We start from the raw sequence: 15274 nt of genomic DNA on the forward strand, positions 1-15274 counted from the left end.
AATTTCTCCTTTAGCCTTGGTTCCAGAATGAGAAAACATGAGGAGCAGACCATAGCCCTAAATCAGAAAACCTGAGTCTGACACAGCCTGAAGTTGAACTATAACTGACCTGAAGACTATTTTGTAAGGGAGACAGAAGGTTGCTACTGTAAACCACTGCAATTTGGGATTATTTGACTAAACAAATAATTTAGATATTATAAAGGCCTTCTCAAACATCTACCAAAGACAATCTTTACTATCTAAGACCTGGCAAATAATTGACTGGGATTCAAAAGACATCAAAGTCTAGATTCTATTGGTAAGTTTATCTGAAAATCCAACAAATTGTGTTTTTAAGCCTGTAGCCTTTAAAATTTTCCCTGGAGACCTCCACTTCTTTGTAGATGGAGTAGACATACTTCTTTCTATTTTTCCCCACTGAGTACAACTGAAAGCCTGGGCATTCTATATAAAATAAAGATAAGGAGACTCTAAAAGAGGGAGAGAAGGAAATAGATAGTTCAGGGACCTCAGAAACTGATGATCAACAGTATTTAGTAGTCTAGGTTTTCTTTTGGCCTCATATATCCTAGACTTGAAGCTGAAGAAATGGGCAACAAGGAAGTATAATGCAGCACAGGCAAAAAATTCACAATTAAAGCCTATTTTCTCTATTCAAAGGTGCAGCCTCACAAGACAGAACTTTTAAATAATAGCTGCTTTACTCAAGGGAAACACCACAGAAAAACTGTGGCCCCACTCCAACCACACCAGCAAATGCTAAGCAGGGAACTTAGACTTCTAACCTGCAAGGCTGTCATGGCAAATAAAAATGTCACTGGAGTGCCAAACAGGGAAATGGAAAATTTACCCCCACTGGATGATAACAAAGAGGACACCTTGCCCCCTCTTCACTATAATATTGTCAAAGGAGACCTAGAGGACAGTCAAAACGTTTACCATTATGAGGTTGTAATGAGGTTGATTTCACCATAATGTCAATGGAGCCCACAAGAAGACCACCCTGCCTAGCAGTAACAAAGAACCTCCCCTGCCCTAAATGCCATCACAAATAAAACAGTATATGCTGCTTAAAATTAGAATGGAAGAAAGATATTTAATGAAAACACTTTTCAAAAGAAAGCAAGACTGACTATATTACTGTCAGATAAAATAGACTTCAGAGCAAAGAAAATTATGAGAGACAGACAGGGTCAGTATATAATGGTAAAAAGTCCAATCTACCACAGCAATGAGATACAGCCATCATAATTCTTTGAGCACCAAACTGTTACTGAGCTGCAAAATATATAAATCAAAACCTGAGAGAACTGAAAGGAAGAAATGAACATGTTCACAATTATAATTGGAGACTTCAAGACCCCTTTTTCAACTACAACTAGAAGTAAAATTAGCAATTATTTAGAAGAGTTTAATAATACCATTCATCAATAGGATCTAATTGGCATTTATAGAACATTCTACCTGATAATAGAAAACATGTTCTTTTCAAATTCTCATGGAATAAATACCAAATATATCATTATCTTAGGCCATGAAACTTCAATAAATTATAAAACTTGAAGGAATCCTGGGTGGCTCAGTCGGCTAAGCATCTGCCTTCAGCTCAGGACATGATCCCAAGGTCCTGGGATTGAGTCCCACATCAGGTTCCTTGCTCAGTGAGGAGCCTGCTTCTCCCTCTCCCTCTGCCTGCTGTTCCCCCTGCTCATGCTCCTTCTCCTTTTCTCTCTCTCCAACAAGTAAATAAATCAATCTTAAAAAATCTTAAGGCTTGAAATCCTACAGAGTGTGCTCTCTGACCACAATGGAATCAAACCAGAAATAAATAACAGAAAAATAATAAGAAAATTGAAACACTTGAAAATTAAATCACACCCTTTTAAATAATCTACGAATCAAAATTTTAAAGAAAATTTTAAAAAGTGCCTTGAGTTAAATGAAAATACAACAAATCAAATTTTGTGAGTTACAGATAAAGCAGTGCTAAGAGGAAAATTTGCAGCACTAAAGATATGCATTAGAAAAGAAAAGGTCAAGAGGTGTCTGGATGGCTCAGTGGGTTAAAGCCTCTGCTTTCGGCTCAGGTCATGATCCCAGAGTACTGGAATCGAGCTCAGCATCATTGGGCTCTCTGCTCAGCAGGGAAACTGCTTCCACTTCTCTCTCTGCCTGCCATTCGGCCTAGCCTCTCTCTGTCAAGTAAATAAAAAATCTTAAAAAAAATAGAAAAGAAAACATCTCAATACAACAATCTAAGCATCCAACTAAAAAAAAAAAAAAGTAAAAAAGAAGAGCAAAATAAGCCTAAGGAAAACTAAAAAAAAAAAAAAAATAATAATAATCAAATGAACGTAAAAGAATAAATAAAGTGATAACAGGAAAACAACAGAGAAAAATCAATTAAACTATAAGCCAGTTCTTTGTAAAGCCTAATCAAATTAACAGATCTCCAGCAACAATGGCAAAGAAAAAAACAGAGATGACACACAATGAAATGTTAAGGGATATTACTACACTGGTCACTTAAAAGAATAAAAGGGGCATACTCCAAATAACTTCCCTTACATAATGTGACAGTTTCCACAAAATGGACCAATTCTGCAAAGAATACAAATAACCACAACTCCTCTGATATGAAATAGACTGAATATCCCTATAACTACTAAGACAATTGAACTTGTAATTTAAAAACTCCCAGGAAAGAAATTTCAAGGACAGGCATCTTTACTGGAAAACTCCACAAACTTTTAAAGATGAATTAACAGCAATTTTATAATCTCTTTGTAGAAAATAGGAAAAAAGGAAAGGAACATTTTCTTTCTTTTTTTTTTTTTAATAGGAATACTTTCCTATTCATTTTATGATATTAGCGTCACAAAAAAATCCTTAAAATATTAGCTAATAAAATTGAGAAAAAAATATTATACACCATGACCAAGTATCCTAGTATAGCAGTCTAATTCAGTATTTGAAAATCAATGAACACAACCCATCCTATTAACAAGCTAAGGAAGAAAAATTGCATCATCCTATCATCCAATCCAGGAAGTAAAAAAGACAAATTTTAATGATCCATAATAAAAGCTCTCAGAAAAGTAGAAATGGAAGAGGAAATTCCTCAAGAGATTAAGGAAAGAAAACCAGTTATCATTATACTATGGTGAAAGATAATGCTTTCTTCCTAAAATTGGGAACAAAGTAAGGATGTCTGTTCTCATCCTTTCTATTCAGCGCAGCACTGGGAGTTCTAACAAGTACAAAAACAGCAAAAAATGGAAATGAAAAACAGAAAAGGAAGAAATAAAACTGACCTATTTGCAGATGATATGATTTATCCCATTAAAACTTATGGAACCTAAAATTTACTCCATATTGAATATTATATTATTATCTTATTGGTCTTACTTATCACAATAAGTTTCATGAGAACATGATATGAAAATGCCAACAAAAGACAAGTTACTTCAAAGTTTTCATTTATCTTCACTGTTTGATTCCTAGCAAAGTCAATCCTATTTGGATAGGGTATGTAGTGCTATATTGCTTTGAGGTTAAAAGAAGAGATTATTTAGATCCCTCCACTGTTGAATGCCAGGATTGAGTTCCTGGGCCTAAGACCAGGCAGTGACCCACAGAAAGCATAAGAAAAAGAAGGATGGATGGTTGGACACATTCAGTACAACTTCTTAAAGGCCACCCAATGAAAAATGTATGGAAAGTGTGGACTGTGAAATTTGAGTATCTCTTGGAATTCAGCTCGTATATGATGAGCTATAAACTTTCCCTAATAATTGATTATCTTGGCACACCCTTTGAGATGCTGCTGAGAACAATGCAAAGTTATAAAAAAAATAAGAAATATTGAGATGGGGGTTAAATTTTACTGCTTCTCATCCATTCATTCCAAAGAAAACTTTCATCCCATAGCTTCAAACTTTGATACTCTGATTTAACTTCCTTTCTTTTGACTGAAGTCACGATGTACTCTTCAGTTATATGCCTAGGAGTGGAACTTGCTTTCTTTCTTTCAACTAACATTATGCCGGGCCAAAGATATACTGTATAAATAAAACAAGTTTCTGCTTATAATATGTAAAAAGGTTTTGTACAAAGTGTTCTGCCCAAGTCTAGATTGTCCATTTTTCTCTTATTGTGCATTTGCACCCAGAAAGCAACTTAGATCTTTGGTGTGATTTGAATATATTTAGAAATCACATTTATAAATCCTCACTGTGATTTCTATGACTATTTATTGAGTGTTAGTCCAAGCTGGAGAACAAAACTAGTTAGTATACTGCATCAGTGACCCAAGGCAAATTAAAAAAAAAAAAAAAGAAAAGTTTGTTTTAGATAATGGTCAAAGCAATAGGGAAATGATTACTTATTAATCAAAGTCCCCTTGGAGTCATGGTAATATTATCTTCATTACAGAGATATTATGCACACACACACAAAATAAAAACAAAACCAAAAAGATATCATACATACATATATACGTACATTTACATAAGGTGAGATAAAGAACGAGTAAGAGAAAGAGAGAGAGAACACCAACAACCATTCTGAATGTAAGCTTTATTTTGAATGTAAATCATCTTGGTGAAATGTTGGTAAAGAGTACATGGAAATTCCCTCCTACTTCATTTGTAAATTTTAAATTGAAAGTTATTTGCTAATTCTTAAAAAGTGATATTTTGAAAATAAAATTTCATGAAACTTCTCCCAAATTAAGACTTGTTCAGGGACAAAGGTAACAGTAGGAATCACTAATGGTATATAGATAAATAGAATAATGTTTATGTTGTTAATGCTTGTTTACATTTAAAGATAGTTTCATGAAGATTCAATTTTCAGGTATTTTACTGATAGGGACAGTCTTTCCTACAGATTAACAAAAAACTATAGAATTACTAGCAGAGTAGAAATGTCATGCTTAAGAGTAATACAAGATACATATAACAAGCTGGGGAACAAAGGCAGTGTTGAAACGGCATTTCATCCTTTCTCTCCATCAAAAAATAGAGAATAAGTGAATCACGTTGACTTAACATCGAGTCTTTTTATCTTCTGCAGTGAATTTCTCATGTGTGTATATGTAATGCTATTTTTGGAGGGAGAAAATGGATATTCTGATAAATAAAAATAGGGTTATAAAATACATAATGCATAACTGACACTGATTTAAAGAAACTAGGCATCTGTGACATCCATTCTGAAAATGGGAAAGCTCACTTCCTAACCCAATTCAGGAAAATTTAAACAAATGAAACTAATGATTAGTTCTAATGGGCTTGTCCATCTTAAAATTCAGATATAAGCCAAATAAGGAAAACTGAAATTTAAGGGTTGGGATTTTTATAAGTTCTGATTTTTAAGGAAAATTTGTGAACTAGTAAACAAATGACCTCTGATTATGTGTCCACAACCTGAACATAGGTCACCAACTTTGTTTTTGTATTTTGGAGAGTAGTAAGAAAGGAAGGAAATGCTTCCAATTTGCTCTAGTTGGTTTAGTTTTTACCACAACTCCTTACTGTATTCAGAAAATTAAGATCATTAAATGCCAAGAAGTTCAGAAGATACTAGAATTAAATGAATTATCAGAATTAAATACTTTCCGCAGGACAGTTACTCTATTACATAAGGTTTAGACTCGGAACAGATGAGGTAGAAGTACAAATTGAAATCTGGAAGTAAGAATTATTTTAATAATGTTTCAGTGTCTTACATACCAATTGAGTTTTGGGCATTTTAATTTAATTTTTAACAATTTTCCCATTTTTCTAAAATTTATCTCACCATCAATTAAATCTGTCCCTGTCATCTTTATCAGAAGCCATTTCCATGTTAAACTGGATAAACTAAATCCATTTCAGACTTTAATATGTAGCTTTGTACCAACATAAAAAAAATCCTTACCTAAAATACACTGGACCACCACTCCAACCTTGATTTATGTTTAGAGCTTTAAACAAAAGTTTGCATCTGTTACCCTTAATGTCTTTAGTAGTGAACCACACAAAGAATTAACATGATGTCATGTCTAGACAACATGTAAACTAATATGAAAACAATTGATTCACAAACTCTATACTAATACAAATTAATCTGAATTAAGTTTAATCCCCAGTTATTAACTGACTGAGTGTGGCTGTTGGTAGCTACAGAATGGTGATTTCCAGCTGTGAATTTTAGGGACAGAACTTAATCATAGATTCTGTATGGAGAAATGAAAGCATAGACCATGATTGTTCCTTGCACATAAGAGCTAGAGAAGCAAAACTGAAATATACAACTTAAAAACATGTAGGAAGCTTTTCTTAAGTGTCATAATTAACTTTTGGCAAAGGGGATGTTTCAGGCATGTTGACTCTGGCTGTGATTGGCACACCAACCCTCTTACAAAGTTCATTCATCTGTTCTGAAGGATAATTTGCTCTTGCTTTGAGCAAACATGAAATCAAAATGGCCAATATGTTCTTTCTTTTTTCAGTAGAATTATTACAATTTACTGTGGACAGAAAGCACATCATTATTAAGTACCAATCCCAAAGACAGATGCTTAGACTTGGGGAAAATAATACCCCAAGTCTTCAGAGCTAATCAACAGGTGTGTACTCTCAAACCAGAGAAGGTTATTATTCAACCATCTCATATTTATTGGGAGTGCCAGAAAAATGTTTTATTTGTCCCATTTACCAAACACATATTTATTTGTCTTTAAATATTATGGGTTCTCCTCTGTTTTTATTTTTAAGTATTGTTTTTGTTTTGCTGGTTTATTTTTTTTTAAGAAATACTTGTTCAAATTAGAGTAAAGTTAGCTTGTACTCATTTTAGAGTGCTAGAAACTCAACATGAATATCATCAGAATATAATAAAAATGTTGGTTTTGCTTCCATTAACCAGTTCCCATAATTGCATGCATTCTATTTTTTCAGATAATTGGAAACCAAGAACAATCTTATTAAATTATGAAAAATATTTTACTCTTTTTGACTTGGTGGTCATGTTCACTTAGTTTGTCAGAAAACTCTATAGCTTATGTTGGAACAAAATTCAGGAGTGTTTTATGATTATAATATACATAAGTTTGATAATTATAAATCAACTATATAATATCAAAACGAGGGTCATTGTATTTATATATTTGTATATATTGTATTTATATAGGCTCTTTTATAGACATCCTACTCATTGTCATAATAACTGAGGCTATCATGACCATGGTCTGGGCCGCGCATGAAGCCCTAAACAATCCTGACAGGATGCAGCTCATTAAGGGACAGTCATTTTGTTGAAATGTCTATCAGCTCGCAGGGATGCACTGATATGAATAGGCCCAAACCAATAGACCCGTTTGTTAGAGCAGTAGCTTCTCAGATACATGATGAGACAATCAAGCCAAGCTGCCTTCGGCACAAAGACGTAATTAATCAAATGAAAAAATAAGTGTTTCAGAAATTGCTCTAGTATATTCTGTGGTGGACAGAAGTTTCCATGGGAACATTGGCATTTGCATCACAGTTAATGACCTCTCTGTACAATGAAGTTTCCCCCTTCACACACACTCCTCTACTCCCTCTCCAGTATGCCTGATCTCCCCAGTGCTGCAACCATTAAAAAAACACAACATGGAGAAAAACAGTCAAAACGGGGGAAGAAGAAGCATAAAGGAGAGCCTTGAGTATCTGATTTCCCTATCAGAAAATCTAATAGTTCCATTTCAAGATTTATAAAAGTAATTGTGAATTTTTTTATTGTGATTTCAATACTTAAAAATAATATGAAACCAACCTTAAATCATGACTCATGACTTTTAATGTGGTTAAATAGGTATAGTGGCTTCGCTGTTGTGTTTACTGATACAACTTAGGTCACAGTAATGACTTAAACTATATTTTAAAAAATTAAACTGTAGGGGCCCCTGGGTGGCTCAGTGGGTTAAAGCCTCTGCCTTCTGCTCGGGTCATGATCCCAGGATCTTGGGATCGAGCCCCGCATCAGGCTCACCGCTTGGCAGGGAGCCTGCGTCCTCCTCTCTCTCTCTCTCTGCCTGCCTCTCTGCCTACTTGTGATCTCTGTCTGTCAAATAAATAAATAAAAATATTTTTAAAAAAATAAAAAAAAATTAAACTGTAAATCTCTAAAATGTTAAATGAAAATTTAGTGAAGTCTTGTGGGAAAGGCAGGCTATATCTTCAGTCTCTGGAAAATGACACATTTATATTAGGTATGAGTATGACAACTTTCTAACCTTGTGTTTTGAAAATCATTGAGTAATATTTAATCAGGGTAAGGGCAACTACTACTTTGTACCTAAGAAAACATATTCTCTATGGGTAACTTGTTAGGGTCCGTGATCAAAGGAACAAGACTGACACAAAGCGAAAATCAAACAAAGCTTTATTTTGCGCCAAGCATCGAAAATCAAACCAACTGGTCAGGGCCATCTCTTACGAAGAGGTGAGGACAATGAGGACGCCACTCCCGACAAAGAGACAAAGACGACGAGGACAATAATGCCGCTCCAGCGAGGCCGCTCCCTGGACAGGGCCGCTCCCAAAAAGAGGCCACTCTGGATGAGGCCGCTCCCAGGACGAGGCCGCTGCTGATGAGGTCATTCCTTGGACAGGGCCGCTCTCAAGAAGAGGCCATTCTGGATGAGGCAGCTCCCAGGACGAGGCTGCTGCTGACGAGGTCGCTCCCCAGACAGGGCCACTTGGCGGACAGGGGCTGCTCCGGCGAGGCCACTCCCCAGACGAGGCCGCTCCTGATGACGACAGCGACGATGACAAGGAGGACAACAACCCTGATGACACAGACTCTGCTCCCCATGATGCCACTCTGACAAGGCTGCTCCCCAGAGGAGTCCACGGCTCCGGACGAGGCCACTCGCCAATGAGGCCGCTCTCCAGACTAGGCCGCTCCGGATGAGGCTGCTCCGGACGAGGCCGCTCCCCGGAATGACACCACTCCAGCGAGGCCCCTCGTGGTGGGGACGCAGTTCTGGTTGGCGAGGCCGCTCACCGCTCGGGGTGGCGAGGCCGCTCGAGGCGAGGCTGCTGGTGGCTAGGCCGTTCCCCACAGCGCCACTGCCGAAGGCCGCGGCTCAGGGCAGCGAGACCGCTGGTGGCGGGGCCTTGGCTCAGTAGTGGCGAGGCCGCTCCCCCGTGGTAGGGGCGGCGCGGCTCCGAACAACTATCCCTACCCCGGCTATCCTGATGGCTATCCCAACTAACGGCTCTAACGACTCTCCCTAATGGCTATTCTAACTCCTCCTACTGCTCCTACTACTCTCCTTCCCGCCAGCCTCGCAGACTAACTTTTATAGAGGTGGTTGAGCCCAGCCCACATACAGGTGGCCAATGGGATTTCAACTCACCTCAGTAAATATATGTGGGCCCCACTGATTGGTTGTCTCCATCCTGCCTGGCCCGCCCCTATATCCGGGGTTTACAAGTAAGTTCCTCTGGGAGGGGCAGGCCCTTACATAACTGAATCTATTTGTCTTTGAAGGTAGTTTCTTGTTACTTTATGATGGCTTTTGAGATTTCCATCATTACTCTCCATCCTCCCCCCAAAAGACAGCTTACCGAAGTATTCTTTCCTATCACCAAAAGGACAATCTTTCAGAAATGTTCTGATGGATGCAATATTCTCCATCTTGATAGTTTAAGAAGCACAAAAATTGCTGAGTTCATGTCTGTTGGGAGTCTTGTATAGTACCTGAAATAAGAGTTTGATTCTTTGCAAAATATATAACAGGGAAGTTTATTGAAATTTTCTTCTCAGATTGTATTTTTCCCTTTTCAATTTCTCTCTTTTTTTTAAATATCTCTGTACAGGGAGCTGAATGCCTTTATAGTGTCCCCTGAGGACGTGTTCCTTTCCTGATATTTAAGTTTTTATTTTTAAAAGCCTATGACAATGGAATCCTTTGCTGGTGGCAAGCATGAAGAGAGAATTTTGAGGCTTTAGAGTCAGGATGTGCTCTGGGACAAGCACAGCAAGACAACTGGTGATGTTTTCAAGACTTGAAAGGAGAGGCCTCCCAGTCTTGAAAAAAATCAAGAGCTCAGTCCACTATCCTGGAATGATGGTTAGTTTGATGTGTCTACTTAAGTGGTCTAAGGGATGCCCAGAGAGCTGGTAAGACACTGGATCTGAGCATGACTGTTACAGTGTTTCTGGAACAGATTAGGATTTGAGTGAGTGAAAAAGATGCCTCTCACCAGTCCACATGGGCACCATTCAATCTCCTAAGCATCTGGATAGAACAAAATGGCAGAAAGGGGATAAATTTGCTCTTTGACTTGAGATGGGACATCCATTTTCTCCTGTCCTTGGACATGGGCACTCCTGGTTCTCAGGTCTTTGGGTGTGGACTGAATTATACCAGAGGCTTCCTTGGTTCTCCAGCTTGCAGACACCAGGTCAGTCATGGGACTTCTCAACCTCCTTAATTGTGTGGGCCAATTCTTGTAATAAATCTCAATTTCTCTTTTACTCTCTGTCTTTTGATGGAAAGATAACTACAGATGTACTATTGTATATCTATATGTATATATAAAAATATATATCTTCTATCATAACTAATATATCCTATCCTGTTTCTCTGGAGAACACTGACATACACTGGGCAACACAAAGAGAAAACTTCCAAACTCAACGAAGATTAGTTATATGGTGCACTTAGAGAGGTTGGAACTCAAGACTCAGAGCCTGGGTAAGGATTTCTCTGCCTGGGGTCTGTTGGAAGCCCACTTTCAAAGAGTTATATAGTAAGGCTGAACCTTGAGTGTATCTGCAGTTACTAAGATGAAGGGAAGGAAGCCCATGGACCTTTACATGACTTTCCTATATCAAACTGGTGTTCCATCTTTTTGTGCCATCCTAGAATCAATAGAAATCAAATCATTACTTATATACAAAAATATTTCTTGCACATCTAAATATGGGAATTTTGTCCTTATGCCAAGGTTTGGCCATAGAGAAGAGTGAATGAGAACACCCTGCTTACTCCTTACTAAGGTAAAGAAAAGAACACTAATTAATTAAACTAACTCAACTAAACTAACCAAACTAAATTAAACTAACTAAAAGAACACTAATCAATTAAACTAATTATCTGGTAAGGGTTTAAGCCATGGAATGCTTTCTTGTAAACATTTTATTAAATTCTAAGATACACACAGAAAAAATACACAACACATACATAGAATCTAGCTCAAGAAACAAGACATTACCAAAAAAAGAATCAAGACATTACAATGTCCGAGAAGCTTCCCATTTCATTCTGCCAATTGTAACTCTACTGAGGATAACCACTATCTAGATTTCTACTACTAGAATTTAATTTTTCCTGTTTCAAGTTGTGGATTCTCTATTTTGAGATCATATATATTCTTGATATTCAGGCTGGAATACTAGATAAATAAAAAATTAACAAATTGATCATAGAAACAAATGAAAGAATAGGAAAATAAATAAATTGGTGTAGTTATTTGATGTTATATGGCCAATTGCTACCAATGAAGAAATCTGCCCAGTTTGCTCACATGAAGCACTGCCCTGGTTCACTTGATTCCATAGCAACAAGACTACCTCTATATATGGATTCATCACTGAGTGATGCTAGCTATTTATATGAGGAAGATAGACTCTTTAAGACCCAATTTCTTCAACTGTAAGAGAAAGAGTAACATCATGATGTTATTAGAAAAACAATAAAGTAATATATAATGAAATACTTTGAAAACATTTGGATCCTCACAGTGAAGCTGGGGTCAACAGGTATTTATTATATTTTTGGTGGGAATGAAAAATGATCCTACTATTGTGCAAGGGAGGTGAAATACCTACCACAATTATAGTTGTATTTACTCTTTGATCCAGTAGTCCTAATTCTGGAAATATATCTCAAAGAAATATTTTCCCATGTCTGAGATAACATATGTAGTGTACAAGGTTATTCACAGCATATTAACTTTATTAGACTGGAGATACCTGAGAGTCCAAAGGATTAGAGATACCCACGAGTCCAAATTTTTATTTGAATAAATTATGGTGTATTCAAACAGTGGAATTCTATGCAGTTGTGAAAATGAATGAGAAGACCTCAATGAACCAGTTTTTAGGATATATTTTAAGTGAATAAATTGATGCTTAGGATTCTATATACACTATGCTACTGGTATGTAAGAAAAGGGAAAACTAAGCATATATTGACATTTCTATGTATTTGTATAAATTGTCACTGAAAAGATAAACATGAAGCTGAGAAGGAGGGAAGAATAGAGCTGAAGAGAAATGAAGCTGAGATGGACTTTTCTATACCTTTTTACAAATTATTTTGAAATACTTTTACCTTACAGAAAAGTTATAAAATAATACACAGAATACCAAATCCCTTTCTCCAAGCTTTCCCAAATAGTATTATATCACATAGCTAAAAAAATTAACATTAGTAAATACTATTAGTTGAAATACAAATTATATTCAGATGATGCCAGTTTTTCAAATGTTCACTTTCTGTTTCAGAATCCAACCAAGATTTCTCTTACATCTACTTGTTATGACTCTTCAGTCTTTTTTAACCTGACAGGTCCTTATTTTTTCCCCCAGATTTTATGAAATTTTGAAGAGTGTTGGTAAGGTATTTTGAAGGATGTACCTTAATTTGGGTTTCCATTATGCTTTTTTCACAACGATCTTAAAGGTATGCACTTTGGGGAAGGAGATCACAGAAAATGAACCCTTCTTAGTACATCATTATCAGGGGGCACGTGGGATATGTCTCATTACCAGTGATGTTAATCTTTTTTTTTTTTTAAAGATTTTATTTATTTATTTAACAGAGAGAGATCACAAGTAGACAGAGAGGCAGGCAGAGAGAGAGAGAGAGAGAGAGAGAGAGAGAGAGGGAAGCAGGCTCCCTGCTGAGCAAAGAGCCCAACGAGGGACTTGACCCCAGGACCCTGAGATCATGACCTGAGCCGAAGGCAGCGGCTTAACCCACTGAGCCACCCAGGCACCCCACCAGTGATGTTAATCTTGATCACACACTAAGGTGGAGTCTGAAGGTTTCTTTATTGTAAAGTCATTATTTCCCCTTTGTAATACTAAGTGTTTTAAGAAAGATAAGCTTAAATGAGACGATGTAAAAATCTGTTTCTTCTTCTATTGTCAACCAGTCTTGGCATTCACCAATGGATGTTGACTACAGCAATTATTGTGGCTTTTTAGTTCCCTCAGTCTATGTTTATTAATTCAAAATCTTTTGTTAGGAGGAGTTGTTCCTTCTCAACCTCTTATTTAATATTTATGTCAGTATAAATTCACTGTATATTTTATATGATTTCATTTTAATTCCTTTCTGTTTCTATCATTTCAACTTCCTTTAAAAACTCTTTTTAGTGGTTTTCCTAGGGTTTACAATATACATGTTCAAATTATCTAAGTCCATCTTTAAGTAACAATTTACTGCTTTACACAGAGTGCCAATACATTATAACCTAGTATCCCAAATCTTCCCTTCTCTCTCTGGTGACATTGTTATTTATTTCACTTATTCATATAACTATCCAAAATACTACTACTGCCCAACTTGTTGTCCTTTAGGTCAGTTAAGAATAAGACAAAAGAAAAGAATTTATTTTACCTTCATGTATTCCTTCTCTGATGCTCTCCTTTCTTTTACGGAAATTCAAGTGTCTGATCTCTATCTCTTTCCTTATGCTTGAAACTCTTTTTTTTTTTTTTAAGGGTTTTTTGTGTTTATTTCCAGCAGTGTCATGCAAAACATTGAGCAGGGACCATGTCATCCCAGCCTCCGTGGTAGGGAGAAGCCAAGCCACACTGAAGATCTGAATCGGCGGTAATTCTTGCCTTCCTCAAAATACAAAACCTGAAATCCTTAGTTTTTCCTATTAAATAGCAAGCACAAAGTCCTTATTCAGAAGCTCTCATTAGTAAGAATTACATAGGAAAAATATAAGGATAAAAACATTTAAAATTCATGAGTATACCCAGTTGCAATATTTATGGTTAAAATACCATTAAAATAGCACAAGTAGTTACAGGATAACTATATGTTCTCGCTCTCCACGGCTAGGAACACATATTTTTCAGTCTGATGGGATCAGATCATACAAGAACTATATTCTAATAACAAAAATTATTTTCTCTTCCTTCTCAGCCCATATTCAGCAGATCACACATTACCTGCTCACTCTTCTTCAGATGAGAGTAAACCTTTGCTGTAATCTGCATCACTTCCTTTGGATTCACACATCTAGAAGTCAAACCATGCCCTTCTCAAACACGACCTGTTTGGGTGGCGACACACCCACACAAAAATCTGTGTGGACAGATCTGCAGATGCTCCCACACCTGTAGCTAAGGGTCAAGACTGAAGGGAGCTGCTGTGCCCGGAGACCCAGGGAAGCCCCACTGTCCCCATGTGTCAGCATGGAATGTTCTCATTCAAGTTCTCTTTCAATTTCCCTGCATACTTTGTCTTTAGAGTGCTTTTCCCTTTTGTGATAAGTGTGGGGAATTTGGAAACTGGAGTTTCAAAGGCATAAATATGTGTTAAGAAAATGCCTTGAGTCTATGGCCATACCACCCTGAACGCTCCCGATCTCGTCTGATCTCGGAAGCTAAGCAGGGTCGGGCCTGGTTAGTACTTGGATGGAAGAAAATGCCTTGATTATAAAAGGAAGTTTGTTTCATGCAGTTAAGAAATCTACTCTGGGCATGTAGGGAATATGTGCACATTCAGATTCTATTTTTTTTTCTTTTAAAGAGAGAGAATGAGAGAGAGAGAGAGAGCATGAGAAGGGGGGAGGGTCAGAGGGAGAAGCAGACTCCCCACTGAGCAGGGAGCCTGATGTGGGACTTGATCCTTGGACTCCAGGATCATGACCTGAGCCAAAGGCAGTCGCCTAACCGAGTGAGCCACCCAGGCACCCTCAGATTCTAAATCTCTTGAAATTTCACCGTCACTGTTTGTGGTTCCTAAGAAATGAGGCTGTTGGTAGGTAGGACACCCTGTGTGGTAGGAGGCCCTATGCAGGATATGCAGATTGTCTACACTGCCATGTATTAGGCCTGAATGTCATCACAGGATGCCAACAAGAGAACCTCCACTGAGAAATGCCAGTTTTATCGAGTAAGCTGGAGCCTGAAGCAGTTAATGTTTTAATGCCTTTTGAATAAGCTTCCAAAGGCCCCTGACTTTCAGAAGTAGAACAGGCAATGGGTT

This window comes from Enhydra lutris, unplaced genomic scaffold (genome assembly GCF_002288905.1).
Source record: "Enhydra lutris kenyoni isolate GAN:26980312 unplaced genomic scaffold, ASM228890v2 scaffoldscaffold26, whole genome shotgun sequence".
Taxonomy (NCBI): domain Eukaryota; kingdom Metazoa; phylum Chordata; class Mammalia; order Carnivora; family Mustelidae; genus Enhydra; species Enhydra lutris.